The 16,681-nt window shown below is 43.4% G+C and overlaps 1 protein-coding gene across 6 annotated transcripts in view; it reads left to right on the top strand.

Moving 5' to 3' along the window:
• MATN2 (matrilin 2) overlaps positions 1-16,681 on the top strand; it is a 146,122-nt gene that overhangs the window by 45,107 nt on the left and 84,334 nt on the right. The window lies entirely within an intron of this gene.

Raw genomic sequence — 16,681 nt, 5'->3', positions numbered from 1 at the left:
GACAGACCATCAGCTCTAATGCGTCTTTTGGAGCAAAGATTAATATAAGACCAGGTCCAAAAGATGCATTAGAGCTGATGGTCTGTCTAGGTCTTATTTTGGGGGAAACAGGATATGTTGAGGAGTTGAGGGGATCACAAGGGTCAGTGCAGGAAACAGCTCTGTAGGTATTTTAAGCAGAAAGGGATTTCATATAGGGAATTAGGTGCTTACATAATTGTTGGAAGGGTTGGAAGAATGAGAGTCTGGGGCCATCACACAAGAACCCATCACTGAGATCAGGATACTGCCACTGCCATAACTCCATCTATGAAGCTGGTGAGCAGACTCTAGAACACCAATCTGTCTTTCTACAACCTGGCTTGCCTGCAGAAACAGCCTCCACCTCCCTTCCTACTTTATGAGTGTATGTAATTGGTGTTACCTAATTCTTACCCAGAACCCTAGCTACAAGGAGGTCTGGGAAATGTGTTTCTTGTCCTTTTAGTTTCTGTAGCACTGGAAGACTCATAGAAAAAGATGGGAGTTCATGCTGAGTGCCAACTGACAATCAATACTTACTTCATTTGAAATTTGAATTAATACAGGACAGCAGTAGAAGTAGAGTACTTGGACACCTAAGAGGGATGAGTTGGAAGGGCTGAATCACTCACCCAAACCATCTGTTCCACCAACTGAAAGTCATTCAGGTATATTCATTCCAGGTTCAGGTAACAATGGGGCAGACACTGAACTTCTAAAGAAAAAGGGGTTGGCTTAAAATTCTCTGGTGCCTTCTCTATTAGTGTATACACAGGGGATCTTAATTTATACCTGAGTCCAGCCTGGGGACTCGATGGGAGGGAAAGCAAGGGAGAAAGGCCTGGAGAGACTGGCTTTGGGTTGGGACAAGAATGGACAGAGTAAAGCCTGGGTTGAGTCAGAAACCCTTAGAATATTCCTTAGAGGAAGATGGGCACATTTAAAACCCTTCAGTGGCTTCCCAGTGGCTCCTTAGTGAAGTCCAAGCTTCTTAATAGGAGGCACATGCAGCCCTCCCTACATGGCCCTGTCCTTCCCATCCTCTAGTTTATGATCCAATCATACTACTCCATCTGCACTTACCCATGCACATGTATACCCCAACTCTGTTCTGGCCTCCAGGCCTTTGCTCAGGCTGACCCTTTGCCTAAAATGCTTACCCCAGTCTGACTGGCCAATACCTGCTCATCTGATAATAATAGAATAATACTATAAAATAATATTGCACCCATCAGCTTCTCCAGGTGTCGCCCCACCTACCATCTTGGGACCAGTGCTTTCTGCCAGGCTCTAGTTGCTCATATTTTTTATGAATCTGTCTTCTCTATAAGGTTGTAAGCTCCTTCCAGGCTGAGATTGGTTCTTGTATGGTATCCCCAGCACCTAGCACAAAGAAGGAGTTTTAGAATGTTTGCATAACTCAACCAAGCCAAAATGATGAGAGGACTGTCTCAAAGACAAACTTTGCCTTTGCTGATAGAGGGCTGTGGAACCTTCTCCCCTTGCCTCTGCGTGTGTGCCTGCACCCCTCCCCTTGCATGTGGAAAGGACTGCAAGACTGCATGCAGCGAGGTGTGACGTGTCAGGGCCTCTCCCTTCTAGCTCTCATCTCTCCCCTCCCGACCCTGAATTGCTATTCACTGGTCTCTCAGCTCTGCGGCTGACTTTCATTTGCTGAACTCTCAGAAAGCACATGAGACAATTGCTCCATTTATTAAGCAGAAACGATCCTATGAGTCAAATGCCAGTTTGCTTTTTAAAAGTTACCTATGATGTTTTCCACTTTGCAGAGAAAGAAATCACCTAACTTTCCTCCAGTACTTTCTATACTATCTCGTACTGAGGGACAGGTGGTGTGTGTGTGTGTGTAGATTATAATTTTAAGATATGAGTCATTTCTCAATTTGAGAAAGAAAGAAAGATGGTAAAAGGAATTTTGATAGAGAATAACAAACTTATTCTGTAAGCCAATGAGTTTTAAAACCGTCAACTACTTCAGAGCTTCTTTATACTTCTCTTTATCAATTAAGAGAAAGCCTCTTTATAAGACAAACTCTGGGAGAAGACTTTTTTAGCAAAACTTTAGCAAACTGCTTTACCTTGCAGGGAAATTCACTTCACTGGAAACTGTTTTCTCCAGGGTTAACCTGGCGCAGCTTTCTCTTTGACTCCCTCACAAAGAAAATTGTCCAGGGTTCTGGAAACCACAGTTGTTGAACCTCGTATGATGTCTCTTTTCTTTCAGCTCATGTAACAGTTACTAGAGAAGAATGGTGTGACGTGGCATGATTTTTCGTTTGTTTTTTTTTTTTTCTTTTCCATTTTGGCTCGTTGGTGCACACTGCCTGAGGGCCATAGAGGGCTGTGTTCCTAAAGGAATTTATGACAGTCAGCAGGGAAAACTGAAATTTGAGCTAGTGTCAACCCATAATCCCTCATGACCCCACTGGCCCATGTCTCTAGTTTATGGAGCATCATTGCCACTCAAAGATTCAGACTCATTCACCAGAACTTTCTTTAAAAACAAAAATAAAGAAACATACAAAAAAATCATGACATTGGCAAGTACATTTTGCATAAAAACTTCGCAGTGTGTATGTCCATAGCCAGATAGAATCCATCTCTCCCAGCACACCTACCTCTCTCTGCTCTTCAAATGTTCTTCTAGGTAATAGCTGTGTAAAGTGTACACAGAGAAAACCTGACAATACTGAAATGTCAGCATTTGCCTCTGAAATTTGGTTCTGCTTGTAGGTGTTGGAAAGAACTTAATAGAATAAAGCTTGACATTCAGACTGTTTTTCGTCTGTTCTTTTTTTTAACATTTATTTTTATTAGTTTCAGGTGTACAAAGCAACATAATAGTTAGACATTTAAACCCTTCATAAAGTGATAATGCACCCCCCAAGCTACTACCCCTCTGACATCTTATACAGCTGTTACAATACCATTGACTACCTTCCCTATGTTGTACTCCTCATCCATGACTAGATATACTTATATATTCAGTTATAGTTGACATTCAGTATTATTCTACTTCAGCTCTTCAGGTGTATAGCGCATTGGTCAGGCATCTACACAGTCTATGATGTGATCCCCCTGGTAAGTCCAGTGCCCATCTTGCACCTTACATGGTTTTTACAACATTGTTGATTATATTCCCCATACTGTATTAAACACCAATTTGTATTTCTTAATACCTTCACCTTTTTCACCCTGCCCTCAACCCCATTCCCATCTATTATCCTGATAGATCCAGTACCTATCTGGCACCGTACCTAGTTATTACAATATTATTGACTATATTCTTTATGCTATACCCTACATCCCCATGGCTACTGTGTAACAACAAATTTGTACTTCTTAATCTCTTTCCCTTTCACCCATACTTAATCCCCTCCCATCTTAAAAAAGTCCCTCTAAGGTTCCTTGTAATACTGGTTTGGTGGTGATGAACTATTTTAGCTTTTTCTTGTCTGGGAAGCTCCTTATCTGTCCTTCAATTCTAAATAATAGCTTTGCTGGGTAGAGTAATCTTGGTTGTAGGTCGTTGCTTTTCATCACTTGGAATATTTCCTGCCACTCCCTTATGGCCTGCAAAGTTTCTGTTGTGAAATCAGCTGCCAGTCTTATGGGGGCTCCCTTGTAGGTAACTAACTGCTTTTTTCTTGCTGCTTTTAAGATTCTCTCTTTGTCTTTAAGCTTTGGCATTTTAATTATGATATGTCTTGGTGTGGGCCTCTTTGGGTGTATCTTTTTTGGGACTTTCTGTGCTTCCTAGACTTGTATGTCTATTTCCTTTACCAGGTTAGGGAAGTTTCCTGTCATTGTTTCTTCAAATAGGTTTTCAATTCCTTGTTCTCTCTCTTCTCCTTCTGGTAGCCTTATAATGTGAATGTTGGTATGCTTGATATTGTCCTGGAGGCCCCTTAAATTCTCCTCAATTTTTTGGATTCTTTTTTCTTTTTGCTGTTCTGGTTGGGTGTTTTCTGCTACTTATTTTCTATATCACTGGTTGGATCCTCTGCTTCATCTAATCTACTGTTGATTCCCTGTAATATATTATTCATTTCTGTTCTTGTATTCTTTATTTGTGACTGGTTCTTTTTCATGGTTTCCATCTCCATTTTTATGCTTCCTATCTCTCTGTTGAAGTTCTCCCTGAAATCATTAAGCATTCTTATAACTAGTGTTTGAAACTCTTCATCTGATAGATTATCTCCATTTTGCTTAGTTCTTTTTCTGGAGCTTTGTTCTGTTCTTTCATTTGGGACATGTTTCTGTGTCTTCCCATTTTGGCTGCTTCCCTGTGTTTGTTTTTATGTATTAGGTAGGACTGCTATATCTTCCAGTCTTAGTAGAGTGGCCTTATGTAGTAGGTGTGTTGTAGGATTCAGTGGCACCGTCTTTCTGGTTACCTGAGCGATCCACTCCAGGTGTGTTCCTTGTGTGGGTTGTGTGTGCTGACCTCTTGTAGTTGAGCCTTGGTTGATAATTGCACATCAATAGGAGGGACTGACCCTTGGGCTCACTGGATGTGAGGACTGACCTTGACTGCAGTGGAACAGTTGTTGTTCAGGGGCTGACCCTTCAGAGCAGGTCTGCTTTAGTAGGACTCTGGTGCCTGCCCAATCTGCCCCTTGGGTATGTCATACTTGGACGTGGCTGGATAATGCTCCAGGTCATTTTGAAGCTGGCCACTGGGGGCGCCAGCCCCAGGACCACCTTGGAGGGGCTCTGCTGTAGGTATACTTTGGCCACAGCCTGTGCCCCACCCAGGGCCACCTGGCAGGCACCAGAAAGAAATCCACAGATGGCTGTCACCCATGCTGTGCTTGGAAGTGCCTTGAGAGGCCAAACTGCAAACCAAGGCTGGCTGCCACTATGCTAGCTTAGTGCTGCTCAGCCAGAGGTACAGGACATGCTCAAGCCAGATGCTGCTTGTCTGGGTTCCGCAAACCTTTGAGAGACCCTAGGAAAATCTGCAGCTTGAGCCAAAGCAGGTGGTCTGCATGAAAAAGCCACTGAAAGCCATCAGTATGGGCCTGAAGGTTGGGTGGGGCCAGGTCTCAAATCGCCGGGGCTTGGTGAATGATTGGTGGAGACTCAGATATTGTGGCCATCTGCGTCTGCAAGAAAGGAAGAGGGAGGGCTCAGCAAAGAAACAGTGGCCTCTGCCAGCTCCCCCATCCAGGAGAAAGCCGCCTCTCCAGCTCCCGTCCCAAGCCAGACAACTCATTTCCCCACCATTTGTCCCCGCTGCCTCTCCAGCTGCTGCCCTTGCATTGGAGCTCAGAGTGAAAGATTCCATTGATGTGTAAGTCCTCATGCTGTCACTTTAAGAGGAGTGCCTGTGAGTGCAGCTGCCCTCAGTCTCACTCAGTCACAATCTCTGCTGGTTCTTACAATGAGAAATTATGGGAACTTCTCTCCCCAAAACTGGAACCCTGGCCTGGGGTGGGGCTGGGACCTCTCGCTCCTCTGGGGGGTAGGGAGGACCCCCACAGCCAAAACATCCCTCCGGATCTTTAATGGTCGGGTGTATGACAAGGCCGTTTCATTTCTCTGCGCCTCCTACCTGTCTGGAAGTGATCTCTGCACATCCTTAGTTGAAAGGCTTCAGTTCAGCTTGATTTTAGGTGATTCTCAATATTGGTAGTTTTGTAGATTCGTTGTAATTTTGATGTGGTTGTGAGAGCGTTTACCTACTGCAGCCATCTTGGTTGTCTCTCTCATGTGTTCTTGAAAGAAGCACACGGTACATGTGCCTTGAATGGTATCAATCACTTTTCACACAGCTCATTGGGACAAGTGGGTCCATGATAAAAAAAACACACAGAACCAAGAGAAGAAAAGTACAGTGGCTCTAGCAGAACAGGAAGTCTACCTAACAACAACATCCCTTTTCTCCAGCCATCTCCTACTTTCCCTCTTCGTTACCCAGACATTCAGAGCAGGGTGTATGTGGGGGAAGACTATGGAAATCACCTCCATCTGGATATACACTGTTATTTCTATTCTCAGTAGTTGGCCAGAGGAGATTACAGTAGGTACCCCTTATGTGTGGGAGATATATTCCGAGACTCCCAAGGTATGCCTGACACTGTGGTAGTACAGAATCCTTTATATACTATTTTTTTCCTATATATACATACCTATGATAGTTTAATTTATAAATTAGGCACAGCAAAAAATTAACAACAATAATTCATAATAGAATAATTATAACAATATACTGTAATAAAAGTTATGTGAATGTAGTCTCTCTCTTTCTCTGATAACTGAGATAGCTACTAAATGACTAAAGGGTGAGGAGCATATACAGTTTGGATATGCTGGACAAAGAAAAGATTCACGTCCTGGGTGGTACTTTGCGAGATTTCATCATTCTACTCAGAATGGCATACAATTTAAAACTTATGAATTGTTTATTTCTGTCATTTTTCATTTAATATTTTTAATCTACAGTTGACTGCAGGTAACTGAAACTGCAGAAAGTGAAACCATGAATAAAGGGTGACTGCTGTATTTGCTCTATATCTTTCCTGGGTTCATGCCTTTTCATTCAGAAGTACAATCTCTAGTGACTGTTCTTTGTGATTGAGGGTTAGGCTGTTCTGGCTAAGCATATGTTATGATTATGATTATCAAATAATTCATCTCACCCTGCCTCATTCTGCAGTCATCTATATGCTTGCCTCAATGACCCCCTGGACTGTAAAGCCCGAGTCCAGGGACTGTCTTTTGCATGTCGGCGTCCCCACAGCTCCCATATTGTATTCTGCCCATAATGCCTTCAGTTCATTGCATTTAGGTGCCAGCCCTAAGCCAAGCATTGGTGGAATGAAGGTGAATGAGGCCCAGTCATGACCTCAGAGGTTTGCATTATGGTTTGCTGGGGCTTGCAGGCCAGTAAACATAGTATTTTGGGGATGACATCACTGCATATTAGGTTACTAATTGTGCTTACTGTCATCACTACTTGGTGAAGCAGAGGCACTTTTGGACTCAGGTAGGTGCAACAGGTAAATCTCTGGGGCTTAAGACACAGTGATGCCTCCTGGGCCACTGGTCCAGGGCAGAGGGTGAAGAGGCCATTCAGACATACGGGAGTGTGTCTTGCGTTGAGATTTTAACTCGTGGGTCTCATTCCAGTCTCTGTTGGTCCTCTGCACATTTTGTCTGGGAATTAATGTGTTAACTGGTAACTTGGAGGGTAAGGTTCTCTGGGACATTTTCCTATTCAGAAGAGACTCTTCACCCTAAGTCACCTACTGGGAAACAGCTAAAACTGTTGTTACTAGAATCAAACTGGCTTGGGTTTGAAATCCTTGTTCCACTATCACTTATTCACCTCGTGCCAGTGGACTTGTTATTTAACCTCTCTAAGCCTCAGTGTCCTCATCTATAAGTTGGGGATAATATTGATACCTACCTTGTTTATTTTCTGAACTTAATTGAAAGCCAAGCCTGACATGCACATTGAAACAGAATGTAGATCAGAACACATGAGAGAATCCAGGATGTATGGTTGCAATATTTAGAAGGTGTCTCCTGGTCTTGGGTGGGTGCTGGGTCATGGGAAAGAGTCCCCAGACACGATCTTATTTTCTGGACTGTTGGCTCTGTGGCAGATGGCCTTTCAGGCTCACATGCCCCTTAGGATAGAGTACTCAGATTTGTTGTGCCCAGGAATCACCTGGAGCAATTACAAGTGCAGATTCCTTGGCCCCAATCCCAGAGATTCTGATTCATGGGTCTAGGGTGCTATGTAGGATTCAGCTTTTTAAATAAGTTCCCCACAGGCACTTCTGATGTTATCAAGACATTGAGGATCCCTGCTTAGGCTGTTCTTTATGTATTCCACTAACCAGCTCTCTCAGCCCACTCCAGCTCATGAGGGATATCTGCCACTTCTCTCTTTTCCACCGTCCCACCTGCATATGCACATTGAAGAGAAGAAGAAAGACCCCAATGTAGCATTTACATGTCTGACACTATGCTGGGTACTAGGGATTCATGGAAGACACTACACGAGGTTGGGTAGCTCCATGCATGAGATGCTGGTCAGAACATGCAAGGACGGAGCTAAATAGGAGGTACCAAGGAGCTCAGAGGAAGGCCATTTAGGCCAGTGGAACAGGCCCATCAAGGAAAGTTTTCAAAAACTTTTGACCAGGAGTCAGCCCAGTGGCTCAGGTGGCTGGAGCTCCGTGCTCCTAACTCCGAAGGCTACCGGTTCAATTCCCACACGGGCCAATGGGCTCTCAACCACAAGGAACCACAAGGTTGCCTGTTCAACTCCCCGAGTCCCACAAGGGATGGTGGGCAGCGGCCTCTACAACTAAGATTGAACATGGCACCTTGAGCTGAGCTGCCACTGAGCTCCCAGATGGCTCAGTTGGTTGGAGTGCATCCTCTCAACCACAAGATTGCTGGTTCAATTCCTTGACTCCCGCAAGGGATGGTGGGCTGCGCCCCCTGCAACTAGCAATGGCAACTGGATCTGGAGCTGAGCTGTGCCTTCCACAATTAAGATCGAAAGGACAACAACTTGACTTGGAAAAAAGTCCTGTTCCCCTTCCCCAATTAAAAAAAAAAGGATTAAGTGAACTAATCTACCATGTTCTAGAGGCACAAAGGTAAAGGCAGACTTATTTCTCATCTGAAAACTCCTGACAACCTAGTCTCTACCCCATCAGAGAAGTATAGCTTCACCTGTTATGGAATAAAGGGAAGAAATACCTAAGAAGGGAACGGAGAGTGAATCTGTGTAGTAAGGTACAGTAGAAATGTAGATTTTAATTAAAAACAACAGCAAACAACAGAAAAAAAACAACTTTTGACTACAGGGCTGAGTGTTAAGCTGAGGAGGCAGCCAAGAGGGGATGGTGTGCAGTGAGCTACAAACCATTCATACTACAAATCGCTGGGGTATAAGGTATAGGGGCAGGGAGAAGTGGGCTGGTCCAGGAGACCAAAGAGTTCATCAGTTCTTTCTCCCATGAATGGTAATGACCTTGCTGTCAGTCATCCTTAGGATGATGGCTTTTGAAGAAATTGTTCTGATGATCCTGAGACTTATTTGTGCTGAGAACTCACAGGTGCCCAATCCAGCTACTGTGACTCTGATCAGTGAAACTCACCAAAATATTCATTTATGGGAAAGTTCTGCTACAAAGAGAGGAAGGGTAAGCTCCATTTGTTGGGAGAGTCTCTCTACTCTTCCAGGCCAGGAAAGCAATCCATGAGATGATGGGGGCATTGAGGTTGGGAGGGATCTAGTGGGAGAGATCGGAAAGGGTCTGATTGGCAAATAGATTTCATTCCCCAAGTCCCCCTCCAAGCACTGCGTAGAGGGAATTTAGGGTTCTGTGATGAGAGGAATCCTGTGGCTGAAGTTTGATTCTGAGGCTGTGATTGATTAGGGGGGTGATCTCATAGGTGCCAGGATTGGAGGTCTGGGCGTCAATGTGCAAGGCTTGGGATTTGCCATCCTGATTTGAGATTTTATCATGTGATTGACTGTCAATCCAGATATCTTCTGTGGTTTACATAGTTGGTTTTTTGAGTCTTACATGCAGAGCTTGACGTTCATACCAATTAGGTTTTGTCTTATTGGTTTTGAGTTATTATTCCAGCCCTCAGAAATCCTTTCTGCTCTTGTTAATCGGCTTATTAGCAATTCCTCCCAGCATTGTATGTAGTGGTGTAGAGAGAAACACAGTACCCCCAGAATTTGGAAAAATGTTTAGGAAATGTTACCAACTGGGGAATAATTTGCTGATGAGTCCAAGAAGATATGTCTGAAATCCTATTAAGAAGGCCAAGGTGTCTCCCTAATATAATACAATCAAGTTTTCAGGGTATTCTCCAGTGGTTTTTAAAGAGGGTGTGAGTACAGCAGGACTGATTCAAAGAAAGCCACGGCTCATCAAGTGCATTGTAAAATGTCTGGCACTAGTTAATGCAGCAGCTGGTGACTAACTAACGAGGAAGGTGGAGAGGGAAACATCAACTGTGGCATCTAGCCCTGGCTGAGGACCATGGTGCCTCAGTCAAGTGTCCTAACTACAAGGGAGTTGCAGGTTAAGTTCCATTGGGGGCAAAAATCAAAGATAGTCCAAATTGCCTCTGGAATGTCCATGAAATCACCTGTAATCCCTGAGAGCTAGTGACAGTCTGGAGGCACATGGGACAGAACCACCGGAGGTGGCCCCAGGGGCCACATCTCAGGTATCTGTGGGTATGTGCTCATTGAGCATAATGGTAGCTAGAGTTTCAGTGCTGTATTATATGGTCGTCTTTTCTCTCCATCTGTCTGTCTTTCTTTGACCAGCCCATATAATTCAATTCACATAAACCACATGTTTATAGGTGCAACTTCCCTGAGCTATTTTATAGTCTTATAATGGCAGACACGTACCACTTTTATAGTTTAAGGAGACTAATTCTTACCATCTTTCCCTTTCCTTTACTCTGACCCCATGCTCACCTAACAGCCCTCTGTCATACATGTGGTTTTATCTGAAAGTTTATGTGCAGACTGTTGATGTGGCCAATCTTGTTTTCCTGCCCTTCTCATTTCTCAGTGAAACACAACGTTAGCACTAATAACCAGACAGTGTCTCATAAGTACTGTTGACACTTGAACAATGCAGGGGTTGGCAGCAGTAGAAAAATCCATGTATAACTTTTGATCTAATAGTCTACTGATGACTGGAAGCTTACTAATAACATATACAATAGATGAACATACTTGGTATGTTACATGTATTATATATTATATTCTGACAATAAAGCAAGAGTAAAATGTTATTAAGAAAATCATAAGAGAAGATATATTTACAGTATTTATTGAAAAAATTCACGTATAATTGGACCTGTGTAGTCCAAACCTGTGTTGTTCAAGGGCAACGGTATAATTAGCAGATTTACCTTTTTTCCGTTTCTTAGAAGTGGATAAAATTGAATACTTCAACCTTTTTTGTAGAGCACCAGACTCTAAAACCAGGTTGGCAAAATGATTCTATTTCATGTGTCAACTCTGTTAGATTGTTTGTAGGTAACTGGGGTGCAGTGTGGAAAGGATCCTGAGGCTGAGTGGGGTAGTAATGTTTGCCAGGGACAAGTAAAAATGGGGGTGGGGTAGGGTCATTGCTAAGCCTGCCTCAGAGCCTGGGTACTGACAAGGAGATGGAGTCAGCCATCCTCTCCGCCCAGCTCTCTGACACTCATCTTTTTAGGCCACCTATTTCATTGTGCCTATTACTATTTATCTGTACGGCTGCCTTTCACAATTCGGAGTCTTTCCTTCATTGTATTCCCAGAGACTTGTACACAATAGGTACTCATTAGATATTTGTTGAATTAAGTACTCTACATAATTGTTTACATATATGGAATCTGTGTTTCCTCTTCACTAGAGTCACTTGTTTGCCTTGCTGGGATCCAAACGGATTCTCCTGATGTATCCCATCTAGGAATAAAAAATAAATAGTGTATATTTTTCCCCTCCTTAAACTTGCTGGCTCCTAATGATTATGGTTCTCCCTCCCCTCCCAGCACATTTCTCTCTAACTCCCTCTCTCTTTCTCTAATAATAAACTTTTTCTCCCCAGTGCCCAGTGTCCCTTTGAAACTTTTGGTGAGCTAGTATTATCTCTGTCCCATGACATTTGCATCATGTTTCATAGTGTTTCTGGTCACGCTTAGGGAATTTTTAAAAACCCTGTGATTATTCCTAGTTATAAGAACAGTTTTATCTCTTGGCTCACTGCCACTTTTTCCAACATTACTCTTGTCATATTCTTGGTGATTTCAATATCCATATGAATGATCCCTCAATGCTATGACTTCCTTTCCTCCAATATTCTTGTCTTCCACCCTATCTCAGCCATTTGCCCCTCTTATCACACTCTTGACCCTGTGATTATAATAGCTGCAGTCCCTTTACAATCTCAATTTAAACCTCTTATCTTCCCAGTTCACCCCTTCTAGTACCTTGTAGAATTTCAACTTTAACAATCCTACGACATTATCTGGACTTTCAATCTATGGATCCTACTACTTCTCTGTCCTTCAACCCCCCTCCCCCATTTCCTGTACTCTCTGCTCCCCCAGTTTAATTCCATAGGAAATTATTATAGTCACCCTGTCGACTACATTTGCTGCTCTCCTGATTCATCATTCTCTCTTGGCTAAATGACAACCCTGGTTAAATCAAATTTTGCCGGCTTTCCCTCTTTACCTGTGCAGCCAAGTGTAGCTGGAGCAAAACACACAACCGTGTTATTGGTCTCACTTCAATTTCATAATCACCACTCTCAGGTTAACCTTTAATGCTGCCTGGAAATCATACTCTAGTTCCCTAGTCCATATACTCTTACACTGTCTGAGAAATTGTTACATTTTTTCACTGTATCATTACATTTTCTACAGTTCTGTTCTGTTAAGTGCCCACAAACCATCTGCTTATGGGAACTTTGCTGGGAATTGGTATGAAATATCACATTTTCTGAAATCGATTTCTCTCCCCCACCCCACCCTGAGCATTTGCCTATTGTCTAGGCCATATCCCTCTGTTTCCCACAGTCCCCCAAATATTGGTGACCTCCGCTTTCCATCACACCTGATCCATCCCTTCAGTCTCCCAAGGGCCTTGCTCCTACTGAGCCCTCAATAAGCGCTTGTCAAGTGAATGAGAATGGAAACCATTAGCAGCCTGATTTACTGAATAGCCGCTGCTATTCAGGGAGGCAAGCATCTGTTTTCATCATTTTATTAAATTTTTAAAAAGTACAAATAGGCATCTAGCAGAGGAGAAGTACTTGGCAGGAGGCAGACAAGTCTGGGCCATAACTTCCAAGCCCTGTGATTCTGGGGAAGGAAAGAACTGACCCCAGAGAGGCCGGGCAGTTTGGGTGCTTCTGGACTATGCTGACATGGCAGGTCTAAAAGGACTAAATCCTTTCTGAGCATTGCTAGGTGGTGAAGGGCATGGGCTACAGAACCAGACAAGATGGGTTTAGATCCTAGCTCCTCTCCTCCCTCAGTGTCAGATCCTGAGCTATTTAACCTTTCAGGACTCACTATCTTCAGCTGTAAAATGGGAATAGGAACAGTACCTATTACCTAAGGTGGGTGTGAAGAATAAATAAGCCAATACGTGGAAAGTACTCAGAAAACAAAGCCCAGTGCTTTTAACAGCTCAATAAGCAGTAGCTATAAATTATTATTGTATTTTCTTTTGAGTCTTGCAACAGCCCTATGAAGTATTATTATCCCCGTTTCACAGAAGGGACTAAGGGTCATGGATGTTAAGGAGAGGCTCAGGATCACACGGACAGAAAGTGGCAGAGGCTAGACTTGCACTAAGATTATAGGACTCTACTGCAGTTTCACTGAGCATTGCAGAGCTCCCTTTTAGTCTCCAGATGAAATTATTTTACCCTTGTCATAAAGATTCACATCACTTCCTTCTCCAAACGTGTAGACCTTCCCAGGTAGATGGCACCAAATATTTACTGTACAATTACATAGCCATGATTGAATTTAGCCAGAACAAGGGAGCCTGATTAGTGGCAAATCTGCAGCACTGAAGGGAGGAAATAGTTCACCGTAATTGCATACTGTAATCCTGCTGCGATGGGGATGTTGCTTAAAATTGTCCTGGCTCAGGTTTACCTTCTCTGTAAGGGTAAGAGACTCATTTGCCCAATGTGTGGGCTTTGGAGTCAAGCCGACAGTGCTAGAAGAGCTGTTGACAAGGTCCAGACCGTCACTTAATGGTTCAAGGGATGACATTTTATGATGTGCCCGCAAACCCTCTTTCAATTGCTGTTGAACGTGTCATAAGGGTCCAGAAAGAAGATTGCTGTTGTGTTCTTCTCCCAGACTAAGGAGACAGGGATGCTGCTTATCAGAGCCAATGTGTGAAAGGAACACACACAAAGGAGTCCATTTTCTGGAAACATCTCTCAGCAGTCCCCACGTGGAGAAGCTGTGAAACTATTCACAGCAAATATTTCAGAATGCCCCCAAGCATTTACAAAGCTCATATTGTAATGCCAGCTGTATGCAGAATTTTCCAAAGCGTCCACCGTAAAATAGTAGAAAAGGCACCAGTGTAGTCCTAAGTCTGACCCTAATGAGCCATGAGGCCTCGCAGACATAAAGTCACCTCTCTGAGTCTCAGTTTCCCCTTCTGTAAAGTGAATTACTTGGACTTTATTTGACCCCTCTAGCTCTAAAGATTTTATTAGAATATGAGTTTATGAACCAAAAGTTCAAAAGTGATTATGCTCCCTCATAAAATGGCAAAGATTTTGATCCTAGAATCTGTGACTTTCTAGTAGGACCCAGACCTGCTCTGGAACTTTAGATTTTGTGGTTTTCATGCACTTCCTTGAACTGACTGCTGTGACTCAATCCCTTCCACCTGAAGCCTACTCACTACCAGAATTCCATTTAATTCCACAAACATTGACTGAAGACTTCCTGTATTCCCGACTGTATGGCTACACAGATGAATGAGACTAGTTTCTCACTTTTGGGAATTCACAATGAGATAGTGATATCCTGACTTGCCAGAACTTCTTTTCTCCAGAGATCCATCTAGAACCTAAACTGGTGGTTTTCAGAGGGTGGTCCCTGGACTAGCAACATCAGCTTCACCCCAGAACTTGGTAGAAATGCAAATTTTCAGGTGCCACCCTAGACCTACAGAATCAGAAACTCTGGGGGGTGTGGGCCACTTATCTTAGTTTTTTACAAGTCCTCCAGGGAGTTGGGAGGCACCTCAAGTTTGAGAACCACTGAACTGGCCCTTTCAGAGACAAGCTGTGAGACTGTGATTGTGAGCCCTCAAGGGATGTGAGGAAACATCTTGAAGAAAACTTGGTCACTTGGGCTGCCAGGATCTGTTTTCAACTCAAAATCACAGCTTCCTTGGAACCTCCAACAACTTTTTGAATCTTTGTGGTATTTTTGTAAATGTCCAGGCATTGTGAAAACTCCCCACTTGTTTTGACAGGAACTAATTCAGTTTAGCACATAATTCCCCATGGAACTTCCAGGATTCCCTGTAAATTGATTGTGGTGCTTAATGGGATGTTAAGACCATGACTAAGACCCATGGTAAAAACCCAGTCCTGGGAGGACCCCTTACTTCCAAAAATCTCCAGAGGAAGAGAATTCTCAGGAGGCTAGTCCATTGTCTGTCTCCCTCCTCCCTTCCAAGGAGCCTTCCATGAATATCGTGCTCCATGGCAGGGTCTGAGTCTGGCTCCAGTTCTCAGCAGGTAGAGATCATTGGGCCACATCCTCCCAGCAGTAAGTTAAGACATTAAGGGTGGGGCAGTGGTGGCTCTTGGAGAGGGGCATCCTCACTCCTGGCCCTTCTTTCCTGGGACATGTGGGTCTATCATCCACTGCTCCAACCCAGGGCCATGTGCTAGACCATCTTCATGAAAATTAGAAAAAGGCACCTCCTCTAGGTGCCTCTCTGGTTGGACACAGCCCCTGGGGCTCAGGGCTGGACTGGATTGTTTCCTTAAATTCTTATAACTACCCAGTGGATGGGTGTTACTCTTGTCTCCATATAAATTTTCTTTTTCTAGATTATAAGAGATATTCAAACTCTCAGCACCCTCATTTTGTCATTTAGCCAATGGGTATGACACACCTAGCTCTTTTTTCAAGCGCTTTCTTGAAAATCAAATGAGATCATGGTGATAAAAACCCTCTGGAAAAAAGATTTCAAAACATCCTACAGATGTCAGATTTTATATTGATCTTATCCCAGAGTCCTCAAAGACGGTTTTTGGGGCTTCTGGTTTGAGAAACTCACCTTAAATTCACACAGCTCCCAGTGTTATATGTGCGTGTGGCAGAAGGTTGGTTTCCTGTCAGGATAGGGTTGTTTGGGGTATATCCTCCCTTAAAATCATTAGACTTGTGAGGCTGCAGTGGATGAGGTGTGTGCAGGCACTCAGGGGCGAGTCATGGCCTGGCAAGCTGGCCTGGACAGGATGACCTCATGGACCTTTCTTCTCATTTTAATGACTGGGTTCACTGTTTCATTTTTGGCTTTCTCTCTCTTTTTTGCAGCTGTGGTGATTGGGATTTAGGGCAAGCATTTAGGATCCCTTTTCTAATCCGTATCAAAAGAGGATTTAACTGCAAAATCTGGGAAGGGGAGGAGGGACTCTCCCTGGTTGGATACTGTACTCAGAAAATATGAAAAATTCCAGCAGGAATGCCCAATTTCCGCACTCTGAGGCGGGAGGCCTCTCATCCAATATTATCCTTTTCCCAGAATGTAATGCATTTTCATCCATGGACGCAAACTTCTTATAGCCTTCTTGCTTGGGTGCTGAAGGAATAAGTATGGCAGTTATGGTAGTAAGAGAGACTTAACATTTGCTTTTTTCCAGTCCATCTGTGTGACTGTGTCCTTTGTTGAAATGTTTCTTGGCCAGGTTCCTTCTTCATTTCCACCATTGCCCTGATTGAGACTGAGTCCCCCTCTCAACCAGATTAATGCAACAATGGTCTGGATCACCCATCTTGCAAACCACTACCACACCCAATTGACTTTTTATTATATAAGTTCACTACAGGAGAGATAAGTTATATAATATGTATAATATGATGCTAA

The sequence above is a fragment of the Rhinolophus hipposideros genome (assembly GCF_964194185.1).
Source record: "Rhinolophus hipposideros genome assembly, chromosome: 13".
Classification (NCBI taxonomy): Eukaryota; Metazoa; Chordata; class Mammalia; order Chiroptera; family Rhinolophidae; genus Rhinolophus; species Rhinolophus hipposideros.
The sequence above is the reverse complement of the archived record's forward strand: the minus strand, read 5'-3'. Positions and strand labels throughout refer to the sequence as shown.